The sequence below is a fragment of the Myxocyprinus asiaticus genome, chromosome 49 (assembly GCF_019703515.2).
Source record: "Myxocyprinus asiaticus isolate MX2 ecotype Aquarium Trade chromosome 49, UBuf_Myxa_2, whole genome shotgun sequence".
Lineage (NCBI taxonomy): Eukaryota > Metazoa > Chordata > Actinopteri > Cypriniformes > Catostomidae > Myxocyprinus > Myxocyprinus asiaticus.
Genome location: NC_059392.1, coordinates 15,205,527 through 15,214,890, shown reverse-complemented (window position 1 = coordinate 15,214,890; position 9,364 = coordinate 15,205,527). Strand labels below are relative to the sequence as shown.

Below are 9,364 nucleotides of genomic sequence, written 5' to 3'. Positions count from 1 at the left end.
GAGTCATATGCCCTTAGAGAACTTCTCAAAAAAAAAACAAAAAAAAACTATTATATAAAAAAACACATTATTCTTTGGAAATGAGATGAAGAGACACCGTTTATCTTTTGAAATGTAATAAAATGTCATGTCAAAATGTAAGCCTCTTTTAAAGTGCATACAACCCAGTTAGCACATGTACATCTCTGGGATGTTTTTTTTAGATCTTTTCATCTGAAAAGCATCACATTTTAATAAACATCTCCTGAACATCTTACAAAGATCAGATTTACAAACATTCTAAATCAAAAATGTCTCAAAAACATCTGCTGAATGTCTGATTGACATCCGAGAAGAAACGTCTTATAGACGTACAGTATTGCAGATGAGCAAATAACCTAAAAAATATATCTTCCAGATGTAAACGCACACATCAAATAGATATCTAGGTGATGTACGTGTGCTATCAGGGAAACAAACATTTTAATCTGTACAAGTTTCTTTTAGAAAATACCATTAATTACCATTAGTCATAGTAAATTACCATGATGTTGAAATGAAAAGATACTGATATTTAAATGTTGCTTGACGTGATTTACACAAGACATGTTCCTAAAATCAACATTCTTTGTTGTTCCTGGAAGATTATTCCTATTCCATTTATTGCCCTCTGACTTGAGGGGTGGGGCTAAGGTTAGGTTTAGAGCTATGATTGGTTGATTCAAATATTAAAGAGATAGTTCACCCCAAAGTGAAAATTCTATTATCATTTACTTACGTCATGTTGTTCCAGACCTTGACTGACTTTGTTCCACGGTATAAGATGTTAGGCAGAATGACAGCTTAAGTTACCATTCACTTTCATTGTGTGGAAAAAATGCAATGAAAGTGAATGTTCATTTCGTCTAACATCTGCTTTGGGATGAAATAAAGACATGTAGTTTTGGAATACAGTACAAGGGCTTTGATGACTGTCTTGGATCATGAATACATGCATGTGTGCAGCTTTACGCTTCATGCCTCAGAAGCCATTGCTTGGCACTGTAATACATTTTGAAATGGCCTGAGACTCTGTAATGTTAGCTAGAGAGTCGAGAGTTTTTTGGGGCATCCATCCACAGTACACCATTTCCATGCACTGCGAAAGGTGATAAACTCCAAATATGGTTTGCTTGGCAGAAAATTAGACCTAAATACTTTCTTTAATCTTACCATCTTGACTTTCTTTTCTTGATGACTTGATTGGACATTCAATAACCAACTCAACCAGATTCAAATGCAACCTGATTATAGCCCATTGTCCTTGAGGACATAAACAATAGGCGGACAAAGGAATTAGAATGCTGCTGCGCATATCTGACCCTGAAGCATTTCCGGTAGCAGATAAAATTACTAGCACATCCTTTTAGAGTCTAGCTAAAACCGAACAAACGAGATATTTGCAAAAACTGAAAATAAACAATGAGGTGTCATTACTGGACCCTTTAAATAAGACTCTGAGTCAACAAATTTTCTCAAAGAACATCAAACGTTGTTGTTGTTGTTGATACTGAGTGCGTCTTTGCGAGATGTGATGAAAGTTTCATAGTTTAGATGCTCACAATTATTTCCTTAATGGGGAGATCGGGGATATTGGATTGCTCCTGTTTTAATCAATGAAGCAGTTCAATATAGTGGACTGTATTACCTGCAGACAAGGTAAGGATTTTTTTTTTTTTTTTACTGATGAAAATACTTTGGTCTCTTTTTTCCGGATCTTCTAAATGACCAAATGTAAATGACTTGTGCAGCTTCATTCATTATAATGGGAGCGATAGTCACTTTTAGAGCTTTACCTCTCAAACGTACAATTAGTTGCCATAAATTTTCATTCACCTATCAGAGATAAAATGCGTGCTACAGTTATTACCGCACGTATCCATCCAGCTGTCTCGCTTCACTGAAGCGGTTCATGTGTCCGTTTGTCGTTGCTTTTTTGGAGATCTAAACACTAATTTCCGTTAGTTCCAAACATCCAGGGAGCATCCAGCCACCGAACAACATGGTCCACATTTTAATAACAAATAAATGTTATGGCAATCGTGTTAACGTTTGTGACATTAATCGTGTTAGTCACTATGAATGAAGCACCTCCCGCTGTTGTTTTGAATGAAGGTGTGTTCCATTCAGAAGTGATCATCCCTATGCCCTATTCCCTTTGAAAACTTTACCATCCACTGTGAGAGCTTTGAAAGGCCAAAAGGTGTGGGGCTCAAAAATAAGGGTCATTCAGAACTCACTTTTTAAGTCATTTTTATTGGAAATTCAGTTTGAAGCGAACTTACAGCATGACTTTCATGATTGTTCTCCCTTCAAAGTGCCTTTTGGAGGGTGATTTATCCCATTTGGAATGCAGTCTGAGTTTGCGTCTAGCAGAAAATATTCAAGGAACAAAAAGATGTCACTTCTTTATAGGGATGCACCGATCCGATACCTGGATCGGTATCGGCTCCGATACTGATGTTTTTAAATGGATCAGGTATCGGTCCGACGAGCCCGATCCAAATCCGATACTGTGTGTTAGTCATGTTCGTTACTGTGAAAAGAAAATTACATAATAGAACAATTAAAACACAGTTAAAGTAGTTCATATGACTCATGCATTTTATTTAAAGCCACTTGAAGATGTGCGATAGCTCTGTGAATCACAAAAGGCTGTGTTTTATGTAAATATATAAAATGCACGTGCAGCTCCAGCGTATTATTGAATGGCGCTGCTCTGTTTACACACATCCACGGCTATATTTAGCCTTCACGTGGTGCGCAATATTTGAGCGCTACTCATGAACAACATCTCAGATGTAGCTGCTCAATAGTTTGGTTCACTTATATGCATTTAGAATGGCACCGGAGGTCTATTTTTCCAGAATTTGAATAAGTGAATTAAACTACTTTGAACTTCCCTACAAACAGACACATACAGGACTTCCTGGAGAGTTCAGAATGTCAAAATAAAAGTGTGAGGGTTTAAAAGTTAAAGGTGTCATGGAGAGACTCACGGAGGCAGAGATATGAACTCAGTAGCAGGGTTTATTGAACAGATGATTGAAACAGTGATGTAAACATTGTGAGTAAATCCAGTTGAACAGAGTGGCAAACAGCAGGTGAGTAATATCCAGACAGGGTATAGACATGATGAACAGATAACTCACAACAGTCTTATGATACGTGCAGGCAATAATGAAGACACGGGTACGTTTGACATAGTAGAAAGGTCTGGAGTCTCAGAGATACTATCAATGAGAACAGACAAAGAGTGTGTGTGAAAGCAGGGTATATATGCAGTCCTTGATTAGCCACTAATGATATGCACGTGCATGTAATCAGAACTCAGGGGAGAGTGAGCGCTGTGACGGCAGTGAGGAAGAAAGAGAGAGAGAGACCGGTGGATCCGTGACAAAAGGTGCACAATTGAGATATATTACTATTATAATTTATTATTATTATCATTTGTTTACAAATGATAATAATATTTAAGTTGAATGGGTTCCAAAAAATAACTGTGTGAATGAAAAGTGAGCTGATATCTTACAACTAAATTGAACAAAGAGATCTGAATCCTAAGTCCAGATATAAGCTGAAAACATTTTGCAAAAAAAAAAGAAAAAAAAAAAAGACTACTTTTCTTATACTGGAATTACTGTTAGTTTTGCTGCTACATTATCCAGTATACTAGTTAAAAATAAAGTGTTTCTTAATAAGCTATACATTTATATTGGAATAATGTGTAGAGGTTTGTGTTTCTTTACATATTAAAAGAGTACACCTTGACTTGTCTGATTATCATTATTGTGTGATTATTAGTGTATAGATGTATAGGCTACTGTTGTGGGGCTACATAAGCAGTACACCCTGCAAATGAACCATTAGATGTTCTCTACATTTGTTCAGACAGTGAGTAAAATCACTGAAATTCAATTGCAATGTTGCAATATTACAACTTTTCCCTAAAAACTTACTAAAATGTAAAAAATGTAAAAACCCATTTATTTCTGCATTAGAGGCCTCCTACAACAACATATAAAAGGTGAATTTTTTTTTTTTTTTTTTTTAATAATTTTTCTATATTTGGGTCTCTGAGGGTTAAACCATCTTGAAATGGTCTTTATGAAAATTACGCGACTGGTGGAAATATTACGTGGCTCGCTACACGTATCGCAGCATTTCTGAGGTGAAACGTCCACCGTGTGGAGCTGAAAGCAAGTAAAATTTTCGGCCAAACAGATAGTTAAGGTTAATGGTCTATCAAGTTTTAAATCAACAAAACTTACCTCCCTACCCTAAACCCAACCGATAGTGTCATAAAGCAAATGCTACCTGAAAAACATGATTGCTGAGGTAACAATTTTTTGGTGTTTCTATAACACATTTGGCTCCATTGTGAGGAGCAAAGCGAAAAGTATGTGTTTATGAAGTGATAATGTGCCGTTTTACTTGTATTGTGTAAAAGGGAAAAGTCATTGTTGCTGTTGCGCCTCGTGTTTATTTCACCAGAAAACTGCCGCAATACGTACAAGCCACGTAAAAGTAATTTTGCAAAAATAGTCCAGGTTGGTCGTATGGGGAAATTGGAAACACTCATACTGTATTCTAAAGGCTCACTCATGTTGCAGGGTTACTGTCAGGGCTCAATGAAAGAACATTTAATGGACCAAAATTAGATGCCTTATCTTGCACTGCTCATTACTGTGTAATTGCAATGGCCATTACAAATGGAACAAAAAATTAAAATTACAGACCAAGAGCTTGGTAATCTGTGAAATGTTTTGGGGAGAGACAGAACATTTTAAAAAGCTTGAAAGTCAAAGGTTTGTCAATAGGAAGCTATTAATATGAAGCCACTCTATGATGCTAGAAGGATTCTAGTATAATTTTAGCATCTTCGCTTTTTCTGTTTCAGTGGTTTCACGTTTCATCCATTTGCTGCTCTGACACCAACAAGCATCGATTTTCATCAAGAATTAAGTAGCTTAAAAGGTATCACTCTATACTGCAATTCTAGCCCTCTTTGGCAAGACATCTTCCCCTCTGTTTGCTTAAAGCTGTGCTAGTCTGACTGAAGTCAATTAGACCCTTTATAATGATGACCACAGCCTCTTTTACATACAATGAAAATAAATGTGTGAACTCTCTAGCTCCGGAAATGACAAAAAAGCTGCTTAAAAGTAGATGTCGACCTATAGTTGATAATTGATTTTATCGATACGAATAGCTGAGGTGGTGGGAAAGGCCGATAACCGATTAATCGGCTGTTTTTAGAAGTAGATGTAAATAAATAAATAAAATAAATAAATAATAATAATAATATGGCAGGCAAAGACAAAGAGTCCAAAATGAATAAAATCCCAGATGCAGTTTTTGTTCAACCAAAATCCGAAAATCCGAATATTAACCAGAAAAAACAAAATGAAGATTTGGTGCATAACATGGGACTTTTAAGTATAAACAAGCCCGAAACACATCGGGAACCCTTATTTTGAAATGACGAAATAATGAAAACTATCGACAACTATCAACATAGATTTTTGCAGAAAACCAATAGTTCCAAAAAGCAACTATTGGCACCGATTAAGCGGTAAAACCAATATATCGTCAACCTCTACTTAAAAGTAGACTATACAAGCAGTCTATACAAATCATGTGCATGTTCCAAGTCTTCTAAAGATATATGATGGTTTTGTGTAAAGAACAGTGAACTTAAATAAGTGATATAAAATTCTTGTTTATTATTAGTTCATGTTAACTAATTTAGCTAATTAATGTTTACAAATACAACCATATTGTAAAGTGCTACCATTTTATATTTTTTGTGAACTATTGCCCACAGGAAAAATTAGGCACCAAGTCATTCTATGAGGATTCTGGAATAGTTTTATCTTGATTACATTTTTGTATTTAAATTTTTCATGATGTTTCCCAGTACATGATGCTATGACGTTTACCAGCATTTTCATTAATCGCTGTATCCTTAGCACTATTCCAAAAGGTTCTTCCCAAAACGTGCAAATTGTTGTTAAAAAAATAAATATATATATATATATTAACTCATTAGTCTGTCCAATACAAATCACAAACTGGTCATAAAAATATTGTAAAAATCCAGCCTTGTCTCAAGACAATTACGTGACCGTGGCAACATTTCTGCAAAACAAAATTACATACCTTATTACACGTTTGGCTGCTGTTTCCCAGGGGCACCAAAAGTGAGTAAAATGGTGTAGTATTCAGACGAGGTTTTTAAAGGTAAAGATTAGTTGTTTTAATGAGTAAAACGAACCTCCCAAATCTTTAACCGACAGAGTCCAAAAACAGAATGACAAATACAAAACACATATTCTGAAGCAACCACACGTCGCTTCTATGACATTCTTATCTCGCGTGTCAGCTTGTGTGCTTAACTGGTCTCGAACCACAGCCTTCTGAGTCCAAAGTCCAACATTCTATGAGGTGAGCTAACATGCAAGCTAATCATATTAAAATAAGTATGTAAATGTAGGTGAATCTGTAATAAAAGCATTAAAACATATAGTTTTTCAAATGACGCATCCACTGTTACCTGATTACAAAACTAGGAAAACAGTACAGAATGGTTTCTATTTATTATCTCAATCCAATCAGAATTTTGCATGTGAGTGCTGCTCTCAGTGCAATACTGCCACCTCAAATAACAGCAGACCAAAGTCACTGGTTACACTTGGACGAATTTCCACGGCCCAGCAAATACAGATTCATGGCTGCAGACTGGGGTGCTCATTAGTGTGTTTCCTTGGTGAAAAGTCTGCACTCTTGATGTGTGTTGTATGTGTGTGGGTTCTGCCCTTCTTGCACCACTGCCCTCACATCCAGTTTATCCTGCACCACTGCCCTTATATCCTGCCTGTTAATGAACCGGTATATTTGCCTATTTTATCAGCCCCCAACAATGTCCCTCACTGTGCTCCACTAACAGAATTATACTTCTGCCAAAAATACCCCCATGAAAAACAAAGGCAATTCAGATGCAATTTACAACCACTCAAATATCGGAAGTTTTGATGATTTTTAAGAAATTAAAATGAAGCTTTATTACTTTGACGACTACCAAATTCTGTGTTCGCTGGTGTCGAGTGTTGGGGAGTAACTAAATAGTAGTGTTGCTACCAACTTATTAGCAGTAGTTCAGCTGTTTCCAATAACCATCTACTTTTTCCAAATGGTAGCATGGCAACACTAATCAATGTTTTTGCCGCATTGCCTTGCACATGCAGCTTGACAGTCAAGTGGTTCAAAAACTATTCACTCTGTATTGTTTAATATAATGAAATATTTCGTTAAATGCTGCTGTTTAACACTGTTTTCGATATACATAAATGAGGGTGTTTAAGCTGAAAAAGATTTATGCTGTCATGCTAATTGAGATCCTTTTTGTTTTAGTGTCATACAGCTCTCATGATAAAAATAGGTTATATCTGAACTAGCCTACAGTGTTGGGTAAGTTACTTTAAAAAGTGATCCATTACAAATGACTTATATACAACTAATCAAATTACTTACTCTATTGAATAAGTAATTGCACAGATAAAGTCACACAACATAACTATTTTTAAGTTATAACTAATTTTAAGTCTAACATTTTTCATTTTCAGTATGTACAAGAATAAAAATAAAAAAAATGTGTATTATTAGTTAAAACAGACTGTGTTTGTTCATTATTGTAAATTAGATGAAGATCAAATCAGATTTTTAAGACAAATTTATTCATAAATGCAGGTAATTCTAAAGGGTTCACATACGTTTTCTTGACACTGAACGTCAAAGACAAATACTGACTACATATGTCTGTAAAAGTATTTCAGGGTGGAACCGAAATGGGATTATAGAAGTCTGCTGTTACTATTCAATTTTAAAGTCCTCCTACACCCCTTAAATAAACATGACAATGTCATAAACAGCTATCATGCAAATACTATAATGCCATTATCATGCACTACAACACCAGCTTTGCAGAAAATAAATCTCATTTAACCTTGGGCAAAGTTCTGAAATAAAATATGAAACAAAGAAAATGTTTTAGATCCTCAAGAGCCCAGTATACTAACTGACAGCTGGAAGATGACAAACCGCATTTGTTTAAGTACGCCAAACATGGCTGTTTGCCACAGGACCCCCTTGAGGATCTGAAGATGTACATATCATAAACGTGACACAGCTGTGCTTTCTGTAAAATGGGGCGAGTGGGTTTTACTATGCAAAGCATGCTTAAGTAGAGCGAGAGATGGGCTCTTTAAGTTCATGGATGTGCATTATCAGAGATTTAATTCCGTTCCACCACCCTTAATGGCACAGTAGAGAATTTCCTAATAAGAGCCATGGCAACCTATCCATTAAGACAAAATGAAAACGACCTCCTTTTCATAGAAATGCCACAGAAGTAATGACAGTGCAGAATGTAACTGTAAATCAGTGTATTATGATGGAGAGCAGTTAGATAACGGCACATCTAACATGTATTTGTACCAGAAATGCTGTGAATTTTCTTATTATTTTCCAAAAACTACATACCTTATGTGCTTCTTATTCCAGGGCAGGATATCCAACATTATACATTGACAGGGATTGTGAAGACCTATATGTACAGAATGAGAGAAAATACAGGTGAATGCAGAGCACATTAATAAAAGTAAAGTTTTCAAATATTCACACTGACATACAGTATAGTCTTTATTTTTGGATGGACAGTAAAATGTAGACAGCATCTCAGATGCAGACCAGATGGCTGACAAATGTCCTGGCTGATAGCGATGTTCTACATAATTTGATAATCCTCTGTGCTGTTACTCTGTTTTAGAACTGAGAGACACTGTAAGAGCTTTTTGTAGAAAGAAAATGTGGAAAAAGGACTGCAATTTGCCTTAAAAGGGAACAAGCTTTTTAATTGGCCATTAAGTTCCCAAAAGCTTCATTAGATTTAGTTTCACAGTCAGTCCTTGCTTTACGACTTGCAAGTATGGAAGTGTTATGAATGTTTTAATAGTGCTGCCTCATTTAAACTTACAGGGTTTAATTCGCCCAAAAATTTAAATCTTGTCATTTACTCACCCTCATTTTGTTCCAGATTTGTTTAACTTTTACTTCTGTGGAACACACAAGGAGACATTTTGAAGGACATCGACAAAGCTCATTTTCTATACAATGAAAGTGAATGTGGACAAAGGCAGTCAGTCCCTAAAATCCTCCCAAAATCTTTTGTTCAACTAAAGAAAGTCCTACAGTTTTGGACCAACAATAATGTTAATATATATATATATATATATATAAACAAAAACAAGAAGCTGTTCTACGTGAAAGACCTCATGAAAATTGGTGT

General features: G+C 35.6%; 1 long non-coding RNA gene across 1 annotated transcript; it reads right to left on the bottom strand.

Moving 5' to 3' along the window:
* Positions 1–2,334: 2,334 nt before the first annotated feature.
* Positions 2,335–8,826, bottom strand: LOC127438301 (uncharacterized). Its single transcript, XR_007896713.1, has 3 exons — positions 8,709–8,826; positions 8,560–8,623; positions 2,335–2,554 (listed from the first exon to the last, which is right to left on the bottom strand). It is a non-coding gene; the product is annotated as an uncharacterized LOC127438301 (long non-coding RNA).
* Positions 8,827–9,364: the final 538 nt, after the last annotated feature.